Below are 15,564 nucleotides of genomic sequence, written 5' to 3' on the forward strand. Positions count from 1 at the left end.
CCACCCAGTGCCCCAAAGCAGGCTCAGCTCAGACCAACCTGGCAGAGGTTGGTCTAATCTGCCTCTGAGATACTCCCCTGTCCGTGCCAACCAGCCCCACAATTCACAGCTTCTCTGGAAGACAGACTGTCATGGTGTTAGGTTATTTGAAATCTGGTGTTTAACACAAACACTCCATGTGGTATTTTCAAGACCATTCCTTCTCATCCTGTGATCCATGGTCTGCAGAACAGCTCCACAAATGATGAAGTTTCTCTTGCCTGTGTCAGAAGAACCATTTTAACCAGGGAAAAATAATCTTCAGTTGGGGAAAGGTTTCAGAAATGTAATCACCATGCTTATCCATTTACCCTGATAAAGGCTTCCCAAGCAATAAGATATAACCTGGCAAGACATCCTCATTTTTCCCTGAGCTGGAGATTGTATCATAATGTGGCATGTTGGAGAGAATCCAGAGGGCCACAAAGATGATCAGAGGACTGGAATCCCTCTGCTATAAGCTCAGAAAGCTCAGTTTGCTCATCCTGGAGAAGAGGAGGATCTGGGGAGACCTTAGAGAATGTTCCAGTATCTGAAAGGAGTTACAATAGAGCTGGAGAAAGACTTTTTACAAGGTCATGCAGTGACAGAACAAGGAGTAATGGCTTCAGACTGAAAAAGGCATGTTTAGGTTATGTACAACAAAGCAGTTTTCCACTATAAGGGTGATGGGGCACTGGAATAGGCTGACCAGGGGAGTTGTGGATGCCCCATCCCTGCAAGTGTTCAAGGCCAGACTGGACAAGGTTTTGAGTAACCAAACCTAGTGCAAGGTAACTCTACCAATGGAAGGGAATTAGAACTAGTCTTTATCTTTCTGCTTCTGCCCTAGTCCTGCCTTTCTTAAAGCACAGCTGAGACTTTACAAGTTACAACAAAGTCTGGATGTGTCTTCCATACAACTCATTTGCGCATCCCACTGGGAAGCTACATTGCCATGGCAGTGCAACATCACCAACCCAGGCCATCCACACCCACAGTCTTTAACAAAATGCAGTTGTTTGTTCCATAATTTCCCATCTTATATTTTTGATACCTAAATTATCTATTTCAGACTACTTCAGTTTTTCAAAATAACTTAGAATTCCTGTTGCATACTTAGCTTGTGTCCTGTACAAGAGAGTTCCATTGTCTAGTGTCCAAACAATTAAATATTGAATAATCCAGACCCAGGAAAACTCTAGCAAAGATTTACTCATTCTTTTCCCTAGAAGTATAGTCTTCCAGTCAGTTGTACAACAATTTCATAGTGTTTTCAATAAAACTGTTTCCTTGACACGCTTATGAGACTCCCTTGGGAAGCAAAGTCAAAAGCAGTGCTACAGCCTATATACAGAAAGCTACTACTCTTGCACTCAGCAGTGTACTGTGCTTTTCATCCTCATGTTTGTTAAAATGCTCTTTCCAAATATTTTTTCTGTTCTTTTCTTGTTACCTCCTGTGTTAATTCTATTGCATTCTATGCCTTGGCCTTTCTGATTTTGTCCTTGTAGTTTTGTGCTAGTCTTACATATATCTTCCTAGTTACTTGACCTACATTCAATGTCAAATAATTTTCAGGTCACCGAGAAACTCCTAAATTAGAAGAAGTGGCTCCTTACTATACCTCCTGTATCTCCTTTGCAGGAAATAATCTGTGCTTGTCTTTTTGAAGTTACCTTTTCAAGAGCTTCCTTTAAACTTCCTTTTTCCTCTTGTGTTTCTTGTCTCTCAGTTTTCTAAGTTGACTGATGCTCTATTTCCTCAAATCCCCTATTTCTATTTTACTACTTTTCATTTATTCTCTTGCTAGATGTCAGGAGTACCTTTCTTTATTATCCCTGTCACAGGGCTTGCCTTCACCCCCTGGACAAACCCCTCTTCTCTCAGCAGAGATACGATCCAAAAGAGCCTTTCCTTTTCTGAGAAACAGATAATAATCTTCATTGCAGTAGGGCTGCTTCCCCTCCTTTTTATGCTCAAAGACTATTGGTGCTCCTAGCAGAAAGACACAGCCATATGCACACCTCAGAAACATGATCCTCTCTCTCTAATTACCCAAAATAAAACATATATGTATCATGTCCCTTCACTTGTCAAAGAAGTGATAAGAACTGATTTCTTATCAGTTAAGAAACAATTCTGATTTTGAATGAAATTTTTCTTCAATTAGTTTTTCGTGTTTCTTATATTAGCATACAGACCTCCAAGGTAGTCATCCCTCTCTTTTCTTTCTTGTCCCTTTTCATTCCTGGGGGGTTTTGTGCTCTGTTTTCAGAACATGCAGTATCTGCCTCTTTACTAGCTGGCTCGGGCTGTGCCCGATAACATTCTCACTTCTCTGTGTGAGATGTACTCTCTTTCTTCAAGTATTACTGCCTCCTCAGTGGGAAGCTGCAGTCCTTGCCAAATCCTGTCTCCTGGCCACCCCATCCTGTCCACATGTTGATTTCTGTCCCAGCATTTGCCCTCAGCTGGAGCTGCTGGCAAGAGCAATCCTTACCCCTCCTGCCACAGACCCAAGCAAAGGGCTCCCTCTCAACTTTCCAGGGGCTCATTTAATGGGAGAGGTTTTGTAACAGGTTTGATCCAGTCCCTATCCCTTCTGAGATGTCAGGTTGGATCTGTAAGGAGACATCTCTGTCACCTTCATCCTCCTTCCTCGGCAGGCTCCCAGTTTTGCACATCTTAGGCTAACAAAGGACAGTCCCCTTAAGTCTGAATAGTGATGATTATTCACTTGGTAGCAAGGCTGAGTCTGGATATAACTACTTACATGGTGCAGAAGAATCTTATTAAAATACAATGAAATAATACCATAACTGAACTATACCCTCTCACCTTTCATCAACACAATAGTGGTTTCTTGCCAATGGTCATAACAGGGTGCACTTGCATGTTCCTGCTTCAGCAAAATGTCTAGACATAAATTATCTAAAGCCAAAAATTAATGTTGAAATGATGAACTTATGTCTTCTTCTTGCCTGTGTCTAGAAAAATGGCAATGTGTAGAACTACTTCTACTAAAAATAATCTGTGCTGGTAAATACCCTGAAAGTCATAGGTGAGAAAAAACCTGTTCTTATTATCAAGTCTGAATTTCATTCTACCTTGCAAAGTATTGAACACTTTTTCTCTTTTACCCTGTTTCTGAAAATCTCAAATTATATAAGATTCCAAAATTTTATTAAAACACAAGCAATTATTTCAGCAACAAAATAGCAAAATGAAAGAGCTTTGATTTGTCTCTCTTTTTTTTTTATCTTGTTATTTGAAAGTGAATTTTGTGACTAACAATTTTGAACTGTTTGGACTTGCCATAGTGCCAAGTAAGTATGGCAAATTCTTGCAGGATTGAGGCCATTAGCTCAAGGCTCCAAACAGCACTGGGAGATAAAATAAAATCAACTCAGATTTGGAATCTTGTTTCTAAAGATTGTTAAAGTACAACATTTAGAAACAAGGAATAATTTAATACAGTGACTAGCAAATTCCTAGTGAGTTAGAATTTAATATTTAACTTTCTAAACAGTTCCACTTAGTACAGAAAAGAAGCTGGAGAGGTTTTCTTACACAGGGAAAGATGGTTCTTCTATATTTTAATGGGGAAATAGGATTCTCACTATGGTATTGCTATTGCCTCAACATGCCATAGTTAAACTCTCATGCTCAAGGCTACAAGAATTAATTTCTTTGGTCCACTGAAGTAAAAGCTAAAACAGGAGCACCTTTCTCCATCCTCATTCACAGCAACAGCAGGGATATCAGGGTGACCATGGCAAGGAGCAGATGGCAGAACACCACTTGCTACATGCACAGCTGATGCAGGTGAGCACCACCTGTAATCCAGCACCACTGCCATCCTCATTTTACCTGCCAACAACACCTGTGGAGGCAGAGAGGTAAAGCTGCTGCATCCAGACACAAATAAGCACAAAATTCTGTGGGGAAAAAGGTACAAATCCTCTCTGGATCCCAAATTCAGGGGATTTATACTGCAGTGTTTTTTCTTCTCTAAGAAGTAGTTCTTAACAGATGGGAATGAACAGTTTGAAATTAGCTGTATCCTGCTGAGTTTCTAGATGCCTTTTTACAGCACTGTGCTCTGAGCCACATTGTCACCATTCACACTTTTTGGGAAGTAGTTCTTAGCTGCTCAAATAAATTTTGCTAGAATGTGATTTCTGCTATTGATGCTGTTTTTCCAAGCTGTCGGATGTCAGCATTTCCACAAACTACCCACTGGTGAGAAGTGACTAGAGCTCAGAGGTGTTGTGCCATGCTCAAGTTTGTAATTAGCCTTAGCTTATGGTCAATGAAAATGTGTTTCAAAAGTTGCAAGTCTGTCAAACATTTCATTATCAGAATGGATAAAACACTTGAAAAGTAATTGGTAAGGGTGCCTTCGCTATGCATTTAGGATGATATAACTTTTCTAGCCACTCATCGGTTTCTGATAATTTTCTATAGTGTTTTAGGAAGCCATTTTATCATGGGAATTTGCTGATGAGTATCAGAGGTGAGTGGTACCATGCAGAGAGAAAACATTCCCTTCATTAGGGTGAAGAGGCAAGTGCTTATGGGGGCAGAGCACGCACACTCCTGCTTACTATTGCTATGACTCACGTGACAATCAGTTTGCATGCTGGGACCAAAAATTTATTCATTAAATAGCTTCCAAATAGCTTTCATTGGCCATAATGTCCTAAGTAGCTCAAGATCTGACAGGGCACCAGCTATGGGCTGGCTCATGCCCACCTAAGCTGCAGCTCTCATGAGGCTGAGGCTGACCCGCTCCTCACTCACATCCTTTGTGTGCATCCATGTGCTCAAGGGAGTGCTGCAGCTGGGCTGGGGACATCCTTCATGGGGACAACAGATGAGAGCTGGTAGTGCTCAACAGAGCCAGGTCTGTCTGGTGCCCTCTGTTCCCTCTTGAGCTGGGAACAGACATTTGCAAGTCTGCCAGACAGTGCCAAATCAGGTCTCCTGGAGCATGGACATGAGGTTTTGGCCCCAGCCTTCAGCTGTAGCACTGGGTGCTGCAACAGTCACATAAGAGATTTTAATGCTATGCTTGTTTTCAAATGTGCCCTGATTTGACAGATCAGTTTTGTTGCCTGGCCTGTTCCTGCACAGTGTAATTAGGCCCTCACCATGCCTTGAGTGAGCTGAAAAGCTCAAAATTTACCTTTAATGCTTTACACTGTGTTTTCTGTGATAGTCCTCAAAAAACTGAGAAAGGAGTCGAGTGTTTCTTCTAGCAAAAACTGCTTGTGGTAAATGATAAATTTTGTTTAACAACCAAAGGAGAAATGATAAAGATTCTGTATGTCAAGTGAAGTGAAAAAAATCAGGAAGGTTTGAGTGAGATTGCAAGTCTTGGAAGAAAAGGCAACCAAAAGTATCCAATTTAGGGAAGCAAAGAGATAGAATACAGAAAAGAAAATTCAATCTGTCTCCCTCATAAGAAAGCCTTGGAGTTAGAGAAGAAATTTCTGCCTGATATATATAACAAGATCTGTGCAGCACTGTAATTTTCAGGTTCTTTACACAAAATATTTCCCTCTTGTGTCTTTCTAACTAGACTGAGACACATCAAACAACACTAAAGATATATTGCCTTTGTTTTTATGTCTACATTGCTTGATGATAGTGGTGGATGAATAACGAGGAAGCTTATTGTGGGCCAGCAATTAAACAAATACAAATTGCACTTCAAGAGAAAAGAAGATGGGGGATAAAAGGTCAATCAGACAGAACACTCCAGAAAAATACCCCCGAAAACCCCCAAAAAAAACAACTAACCAAGAACCAGAGCAAATGAGTGATAGCCCCTCTAACTGTAGAGAGAGCTACATCAAGCAAAAACTAAGATAAAAAGAAATACCATTCCTAAGGAAAATATGTATATTATCAGCAGCTTTTAAATGATCAGTTAGCATTTGAAATTTCAGATTATAAAATGTTGACAATTAAAGCTATGTTTTGCCTGCCAGGATGTCAAATGCTGCTCCTTGGAGGCCTGACTCATTAGGCAATTATTTGAGCCACTCCATTTCAGAGAAATTGCAAGCACAAAATAGGCTTGGAGCTCAGCAGAGACATTAGCTATTATTGGAGTATGACATTCAGTGTAATTTCTCTGTAACTGACTGAATGCAATAAGAAATTGGTGGCCTCCTTCTTTGCATCTTTTATTATGCTCCCAGTTGGCACCAAGAAAAAAGTGATTATGAATATGCCTTCTGATATCCTACAACTCCCTTTATTGGTTACAACATATGCTGGGAGCCTGTCTGTGGGTGACCCAGCTGATAGCAAGAAGTCAAGTGGTGACAGGCTACTAGCTCTAGCATGCTCTCATTACTAATAGTATTTTCAGGTTATTATCCTTTGGGTACATGAAATAAAAAATAATCATAGAACCACAGACTCATTTAGGTTGGAAAAGAGCTTTAAGGACATCAAGTCCAACCATTAACCCAGCGCTGCCAAATCCATCACTAAATCATGTCCCTAAGTGTTGTATCTACACAGCTTTTAAGTACCTGCAGGGATGGTGACTCAACTACTGCCCTGGACAGCCTGTTCCAATGGTTTATAATCCTCTCAGTGAAGAAATTTTTCCAAATACCCAAACTGAACTTCCTCTGTTGCAACTTGAGCCCATTTCCTCTCATCTGATCTCTTGTTACCTGGGAGATGAGAACAACACGCACCCTGCTAATGGAGTTTACATATTAAGGGACTACAAAAGAGAAAACTTTTTTTACAACAAAAGGAAGAAGAGCTGACCATCTCAACTGACTTACCAATTCTTAGTTTGGTGGTGCTACTTTACTAGTTACCTTCTACAACAGGCCTTGGTGTAGCATTTGTGATGCTGCACATGGACACTGCAATATAACAGGGGACCTGCACTTTTGTAAAGATGTAGTGACACTTCAAGAAAATCTCCAACAAATACACCAAATCCATGATTTCAAAGATATAGACTTCAACACTGGGCATTTCTACAAAACCAGATTCCTGAGTTTCTAAACCTGTGCATTTTCTATGTTTAGGGATGAGTAGTGAAGGCTAACCAGGGTAAGGATTTAGCTCAGATATTGAAGCAATTCAATATCACCTGACCTTTGAAGCACCATGCCTGCAAATACCTAATGGCACACACAATTTCTATTTGAGCAGTTTAGGTACCTACAAATACAATAATAGTAGAGACCAAGGCTATAAACTGGTTAAAAGTTTCAGGCTATTTATAGAAATAACCTGCAAAGGTCTCTCTGTCTCAGCCTTGTAGGTAGCACATGATGCTCTCATAAAACTGTTGGCAAACCCCGATGTCTAATGGCTCAGTTCACATATCACCGCATCCCACCTGGAAGACATGCTGGCTGCATCACTCTCATTTTCTTCTGGATCCATTCAGTATATGTGGATGGGCTAAATGTGCCACTTTCCTGCAAATGACTTGTCTGGACAGCCTGTAATGTTGAGAAAACACAGCAGACACCCTTCCTCTTCTACCCAGCCTGCAGGAATGTACTGAACTGCTCTGAAAACAAGACCCAGCTATGGATGTTTATTCAGCTCCCTCTTCCCTCCCTTCCTGGAAAGCACACTGAAAGAGGGACATTCAAAAATAAGAGTCAAAGGAAATTTTAAAAAGTTACACTGAACCAAACAGCTCTGTGTAATATTTAAGAAACTGGAAATAGCAAAAAGATAATGGCTAATCACACAGAGACACAGGCACACACAGATATACATATATGTAAATTATTTTAAAATTCAGTAAGGCCCTTTCCCAGTGTTATCCTACAGTGTGTTGAAAACATTGCAGTGTTGTTGATGCTTAGAAGCTGAAGAGCAGGCAGATTGTCTTCCTCTCAGTGCCAGATGCACCAGCTGTGCAAGTGGACTTTCTGTAATCCTGCATCAAGATAATGCACTTCTAATCTTACCCTTTAAATGTGACTCCTGAAAAAGGACACTGCATCCCCTCCCTGTCACTGAATTTTCACAAAGAACCATATTCTTCATTTCATGCTTCAAAATTACTGTGCTGTCCTGAAAGAGCTTTGCATTTAGATGATCTTAATTTTCTAATAAAAGCTATTATTACTTAACAACAGGAGACCCAAGAATGCTCCTCACGTATCCTAAACATGAAAATATCCCTCAAAGTGAATTAATTATGCTTTTTTCTTTCACATGCTTTAAATATCTGCTCTCATAGACTGGTCCTAGGATCATTTTACTCCTGTTAAATTGGGATTTTCTCAGAAGAGATTAAGACCCAAACCTGGTATGCACTCCTTAATCACAGGATTAGTCACACTGATTTAATGAATTTCTTACCTATAGTAAGAGAGCAAGATCAAGTTGCTAATTTGTTTTTTTTTTTTATTCTGGATGGATAGCAGCAATATCTTGGATATTCCAAAACCCTGTTTATATTCCTACCTATGCAGCTACCCATACATGTAGCCCTATACATACATGTGTGTGTTGGAGGTACAAATGCCTTTGCTGAACTGTACTCACAGGGAACATTTACAGGCAAAATCAAGTTACTGTCATGAGCCTTGGGAGCATTACCAACCTAGGCCTCCGGTGCCCTGCGTTGAGCCTATCCAGCCTAATCCCTGTTAAAAAATAGTTCCCTCAGTGTCTCTGATGGTCTAAGCCTCCAAGCAATATATAAGAGGGAAAAGGCACTGAAGAGTGGGAAATTATTTTCAGCCTCAAAAGCCATTTGAGACTTGTGAGGTGAGCATCCAAACAACCTTGTTTCCATTTTAGAAATGAAAGCGTGAAAAGAGATTTTTACTAAAATTTACCAAAGTCTAGTCATGCTTGGAAAGGAAAGCTCCTCATCCCACTCTTGTGACAGATCGTATCTACAGTGTTATTTTCCTTTGCCAAAGTGTGAAGTTCAGTTAAATTAAGAAAAAGTGTGTAATACAAAAATACAATGTATGGAACACCAGAGGCAAACACCAGTCCAACTGAACAGGATCAGGGTTATGTTTCCTCAACATTTTTTACTGTCAAAATAGGCAGACAAGGCAGTTGTTGGAACAGCCTGGGATGCTGGGTCCAATATATGGGCATCATTGCTATGTTCAGCTGCTTTCCCATGCTAGGGACTTCCCAAAGCACCTTTTAAAATGTAAGGTAATAGTGATTCTATCCACAGCAGGAACTCAGGTACTAGGGCCATCACCAGCAGTGCCAGCAGAAAATGCTATTAAAGCATATATTTTTTCACCTAGAGAGGCTTAAAATTAGTCCCTTTTGCAGCCTTTTTGAGGGCTGCAAATTCTTTACATAAAACTTACATACATAAGCACAGAAAGATCCCGTATGCACTAGTTGCGTCTGTTCCCCAGTAAATACGTGTGAATGATTGGAACCCCTGGCCCTGGCGGCACTTTTTCCTGGGCAGCAGAGATTTGCCCAGACCAAGGGCAGCACAGGGAGCACAGCAGCCTGATGCAGCCAGCTGCTGCCTTGCCGAGGGTCCAGAGAGAAGAAGCTGCAGCTTCTACACCCACAAAACCCAGTTAATTTCCTTGAACCGATTTATTTACACGACCTCCAGAGGAGTACACATAACATTGCCTTTGGAAACGATCCAGCTCCTTGCTTGGAGTGAAGGAGAAGCACAAGTCTCCTTTCAGAGGCCGCTGCCGGCTGTTAATTCGCTGCCAGGTCTGCAGGCCCGATGGGGCCGACGGGCGCGGCACACGCGTGCCCGGGCGCAGCCCGCCGTGTCCGCCCGTGCCCGGGGCTGCTGCTCGCTCCTGCGCGGCAGCAGCAGCGCTCCGGTCTCCCGCCGACTCGGGTGCTCCTGCCCGGGCCGGCTCAGCAGAATTTTCTCCGTGTTTTCCGGATGGTTTCTGAGGCTACCAGGGCGTGAATGGGTCATTCACTAGGTGCTATTCTTCCCCCCAGAACCGGTGAGGAAACGTGGAGGCACGCCGGAGGAGACTTAAGCGCGTTCCAGCCGGATGTGCAGGAGCCAGAGGCCCCTTCAGGGTAGCAGGGCAATGGCAATTTAGCAATGAGAAGGACGTGGGAGCCCGCACAAGGAGCTGGGGCTGCCGCCGGGTAGGGATGGACGCGTGCTCACAGACACGCAGGCACACCGCTCCTCCAGTGCCCCGGCTTTCCTCAGGAGGATCCTTAAATCCAGCCGGAGCAACCAGAACAAGCATTGCCAGTGAGCCCTCGGGCTGGGCTGGCCTGGCCAGAGGCCAACAGCAATAAACAGAAGCCAGCGGGGTCCCCATTGAGCAGACCCGGGACACTGAGGCTATTTGCTGGCTCTTCGTTGGGGACATAACAATAGCCGCTGTCTTCCCAGGTCTCAAGTATATTTAGAGTAACTTCAGAAGTTGAAGGGATTAAAAGTGCCAGCAATGCAAGGGTTTCTTTGTATGCTTGTGGGAGAAAGAAAGTGCTAAAGGAGAGAGCAGGAGAAAATAGGTATGGGTACTGAAACAAATCAAAGCAGAGACACATCAACTGAGCAGAGGTTAAACATGATAAAGAAGACAGAAAATATTGTAAAGGCCTCAAAGAAATGAGATAATGAGAAATAAGAGATAAATACAGGGAACCCTAATCAAAGAAATCTCTGGCTGCTTCGCTGTGTTTTACAGTGCAGTGAGTCCAGCGCCATCTGTGAAGTTTTAGAAGAGAGGCAGCAGAGGAAAATTCATTCCTCCTTCATCACACAGTATTGTTCTAGAGAAGTAAGAACACAGAAACTACAGGCCTGTCAGTCTCACTTTAGTGCCTGGCAAAACCATGGAAAACACTATTCTAGTAAGTATTGAAAAACACCTGGAAAACAACACAGCCATTGGTCACAGCCAGCACAGCTTCATGAGGGGAGAATCCTGATTGTGGAACCTGATTTCCTAGTTCATCTAGAAGAGTCGGTAGATGGGATCTTTTTGGATTCTGGCAAGGCTTTTGCTGCTATCTCTCACAACATCCTTTGGACAACACATCCAGCATTCAGCTAAATAACTGTGTTATGCCATGCATTGAGCAACTGGCTTCTGGGTTAGGCACAAAGAGATATAATGAATGGGGTGACATCAGGCTGGTGACCTGTCCCTAGTGGGGTTCTGCAGGGCTCCATCCTCTGCCCAGTTGTCTTCCTCATCTTCATAAATTACTTGGATGCAGGACTGGAAGGAACAGTAAGTTAGTTTGCTGATGATACTAAATTGGGAGGAGCTGTTGACTCCCTCGGGGGCAGAGAGGCCCTGCAGGAAGTCCTCAACAAGTTAAAGGGCTAGGCAATCACCAAACACACAAAACTTAACAAGAACAAGAGATGTATTCTGTAACTGGGACAGGGCAGCTGTCTGTATACAGAGACTGGGAAATGAGATGCTGGAGAGCAGCACTGCAGAAAGGGACCTGGTCGATGGCAAGGTGGATAAGACTCAGCAGTGCCCTGGCAGCCAGAAGGGCCACCCATGTCCTGGGATGCATCAGGCACAGCAATGCCAGCCAGGGTGGGGGGATTGTCCTGCTCTGCTCTGCATTGGTGTGGCTTCACGTTGAGTGCTGTGTGCAGTTTTGAGAGCCACAAAATAAAAAAGACATTAAGATATTGTAGAGTGTGCAAAGGAGGGTCACAAGGATGGTGAAGGGTCTGAAGGAGAAGTTGTATGAGGAGCTCAGGTTGCTTGGTCTGTTCATCCTGGAGGATAGGGGAGGAGACTGAGGGGAAACCTCATTGTGGTCTTCAACATCCTCACAAGGAAAAGCAGAGGGGCAGGTACCAATCTCTTCACTCTTGTGACCAGTGACAGGACTCAAGAAAATGTCATGAAGCTGAGTCAAGGGGAGGTTTAGGTTGGATGTCAGGAAAACATTTTCACACACAGGGTGGTTGAGTACTGGAACAGGCTCCTCAGAGAAGTGGTCACAGCACCAAGCCTGACAGAGTTCAAGAAATGTTTGGACAATGCTCTGAGGCACATGTGTGATTCTTGGGATGTTCTGCACAATGCCCGGAGACAGACCTGATGATCCTGATGGGTGCCTTCCAACTTCACATAGTCTATCATTCTAGTCTGTGAGTCTATGAGGTTAAAAAGGAAAAATAAAATGAGACAACAGCTGTATCAACAGAATAAACAGGTGTGATAAAATAATGTCTTTTAAATTTAAGACATTACATTACACAGACATATATAAGCAAGGGTCATTCCCAAATCACATGGTATTTTCAAGTCAGAATGGGACAGAGCAGCTGTACACCTGGAGAAGCAGGAACACTCATGAGTCAGCTGTAACACAACAGGAGAAAGTGCATAATTTGTTCCATCTCAGTATGAATCTCAGTTAAAGAATAAAAGGGAAATAAATGTCTTACACCTTAATGTCTATTAAAAGAAGATAAATCAAGGATTAAATGGATAATGAGGACTTGCAATATTCAGCCCAATTCTAGGTATGAGGGCTTCATAAATAAGTATGATGGGCTTCAGGACTCAGAAACTTTGACTTTTTCAGACAGTCATATCAGTGAATTTATTTGTGCCTTCTGCATGGGATTTTCAACATCCTAAATGCAAAAAAAACATAAGGAAATGCCTATTGACATCTATTCCTTCAGAAGGAAAAGCCATGATCAATGTATCATGGTATCATGATCAAAGGCTTTCTGCAGCCCTGCATGTGTGAACTTCCATCTGGCAGTAAGGGTCAGGTCCATTGCAGCAGCTTCCCCTCAACCACACAGACTGGGCACAGACTGCCACTTCCATGAAAGAATAGTGAGTCTGGACTATGAGTCTCAGGGGACCTGGGGGCCCAGTGGCATATGACAGTGGCTGCAAAATCTCTGTCACAGCACAAGAAATTGCACCGCACTAGTAGAATTTATAAAATTGTCAGGCAAATACACTGTGGCTACTTTGGCTACTTTCCAGTGTTTGGAGGGACAACATTTGGGTTTGTGAGGCTGGTCAGCCTCTTGGCTGCAGGCAATTTCTTACAGAGAGTGGAATGAGAGAGCACAGGTCACTGTTATGAAACTTCTTCTGATAAAAAAAATGTTGTTCCAGTGAAATTAGTTCAGACATCTAAATTTCTCTTTTGGGAAAACAAATCTAAATTTATAATGGAAGGGTGGAGAATCTTTATTTATGGAGATTTTTATGAACAGATGAGACAGCTGACAGTCTGTCAGCAGCTATCTAACAGACCGGATTTTGATTTGGGTTGGTTTCACTAGAAGACTACTCACCATCCCTTCCTAAATGGAAAGAACATATTGCATACTTCATTTTCACTTAATGCACTAGGAACTGCATTTCTTTTTCCCCCAACAGTTCAAATTGAGTACAAGAACTTTATGATTACTGTTTGGTTTTTTGCAGTGGTAGGACTGCAGTTATCTCTGAGAACAGCTAGTGTTGTCCTTGCATCAGCCACAAACACCTTTTCTTCACTCAATTCATGCTTAGCAAAACCCCATGCAATTTATTGAAATTAATTATAATATAGGCATCTCAAATGCATCCAAGAGTGCAAATAATTCCTAAATAATTTTGTCATTATTTCTCTGTTATTCTGTTATGTTCAAGGCAATTTCTTCTGTCCTCTTTCAATAAAAATCAGCATCTCCATTTCAACATCTGGAAAACAAGGTGCTGGAGGACTATATGAACTTGTCTTTCAAGGGTATCACCTAAGACACTGATCCTACAAAATTTTCCATCATGCTCTTTGAGAACCAACATACTCTAAAAACAAATGACGAAGCTCAAGCATATACGTTCTTCATATTTAGTACTATTTAGGTGATAAACAGTAGCTGGGAAAACTCTGGACACTTTCATTATTACAACCGAACATACTCATAGTACTTTAAATGCTAATGGCACTCAATACACCAAAGTATATGAAAGACAAGAAAAACATGGCAACATGAGAATGAGTTTTCAAGATTTCAGTGTATGGACTTGCACCCCTGAAAAGAGAGAGAAAAAAACCAAATCAGTTCATGCTTAACTCATGCCATCTGCAAGCTCTTGCAGAGGATTTGTGTACAGATAGCCACAAATTCTTAAGATTCAGGATAGTTTATTTAATGTGTGTGAAGCAAAAGATTGATTCTGGTGATCCACTTGAGGACAAAATGCACACAAAGATAAGATTTACCTGTCTTTATAGGTGGGCTAATATTACCTGTAACACTCCTATTACTAAGGGTTTGTCATCACCATTCAAGTCTCTAAGGTAATATAACTGAACTAACACAAGTAATGCTCAGTAGTTATATGAACATTGTAGTTTTGAATATGCCCTGAACTGAGTCCTACCATTATATATAAAGAAGAGTGCAAAGAGTAAATGGCTGACCAAAAGTTATGTAGTAAACCAGAAGCTGAACAGAATTAAATTTTGCCTGCATAATCTTAGTCCGCTGAGTTGCTCAACATCTCTACAGGTGTAAATGTTTAGGGATTATATGCTGGAAATTGCTTCTGAAGACTTACCTTCTAGATGAAAGATTCCTTTTTGCTTGTAACAAAATATTTACTGTTGCTCTTTCCACTCTGTAGACTGTAGGGAATGGACAAACTGATGGTCAGTTACAGTCCAGATACAGCACAGTCAGGTTAAAATGTGCCTAGAGCTGAGCAGAATGCAATTTGAATGTCTGTTTGACAAGGCTGCTGTGGATTACAGCCAGTTCATGGGCTGCCTCTTTAGCCACCTCTCTCTGTTTATCAAAGCTGATGACACCACCTCCACCTCTGGCTTCAGGCAGTCCCAGTACGTGCTGCAGCCCATACAGGCCAGAAATGGGGAGTCTTCACAACTCATTATGCTCTTCTAGGACTCTGGAAAAGGATTGGTTTGTCTTCAGGGAACAGCAGCCAAGCTGGGCACAGACCTCTCCTCTTACCAGCCCCTCACAAGTCCAAGCTAGATTTACGAAACCATGTCAAGGGCTAGCTAGTAGCAAAGAACCTTGGCAGGACTATTTACTTCAGGACCTTCTAGAAAGGTTGCCAAACTCAGTCACATCCCAAACCTTTCTAAAACACACCAAGGAATCAATTCCGTGGCTACATACAGTAACTCTAAACCAGAAGGGCAGAGAAGACTTGGTTAAATTCTCAGGACTGTAAGAACTCCATGAAAATAAAGCATAGGACTCACAACACATATCTAGGACTGATATCAGTCTGACTGATATCAGACTGACTCACAACACACATCTGGGACTGAGTTTTCAGAAGTCTCTGGCCATGACTTTGTAACCCCTTTCTCAGTTGAACAGGACTTACTCAGGCAGATAATTGCTTTCAAATCAATAGGAAGTCTGGTGTGAATAGTAGCTTTCAGCTCTTGCTGATATGATCTGCACACATAACTTTACACTATCCTGTGAGACCTCTCATGCCGCAGCACAGGGAGACATAAACAATGCCCAGGGAACTACATTTGCTGCACACCCCCAGAAGAAAGTTTCTTCCTGCAGGACCCCCAGCT

The 15,564-nt window shown here is 42.1% G+C and overlaps 1 long non-coding RNA gene across 1 annotated transcript in view; it reads right to left on the reverse strand.

The window, feature by feature from the left end:
- Positions 1-40: 40 nt before the first annotated feature.
- Positions 41-15,564, reverse strand: part of LOC146763469 (uncharacterized) — a 28,712-nt gene continuing 13,188 nt past the window's right edge. Inside the window, exons 2-3 of the long non-coding RNA XR_014952047.1 lie at positions 14,562-14,628; positions 41-14,032 (exon numbers count right to left, since the gene is read on the reverse strand). This is a non-coding gene — a long non-coding RNA (uncharacterized LOC146763469). The remainder of the gene's footprint in view (positions 14,033-14,561; positions 14,629-15,564) is intronic.

This window comes from Lonchura striata, chromosome 1A, assembly GCF_050655825.1.
Source record: "Lonchura striata isolate lonStrDom1 chromosome 1A, ASM5065582v1, whole genome shotgun sequence".
NCBI classification, from domain to species: domain Eukaryota; kingdom Metazoa; phylum Chordata; class Aves; order Passeriformes; family Estrildidae; genus Lonchura; species Lonchura striata.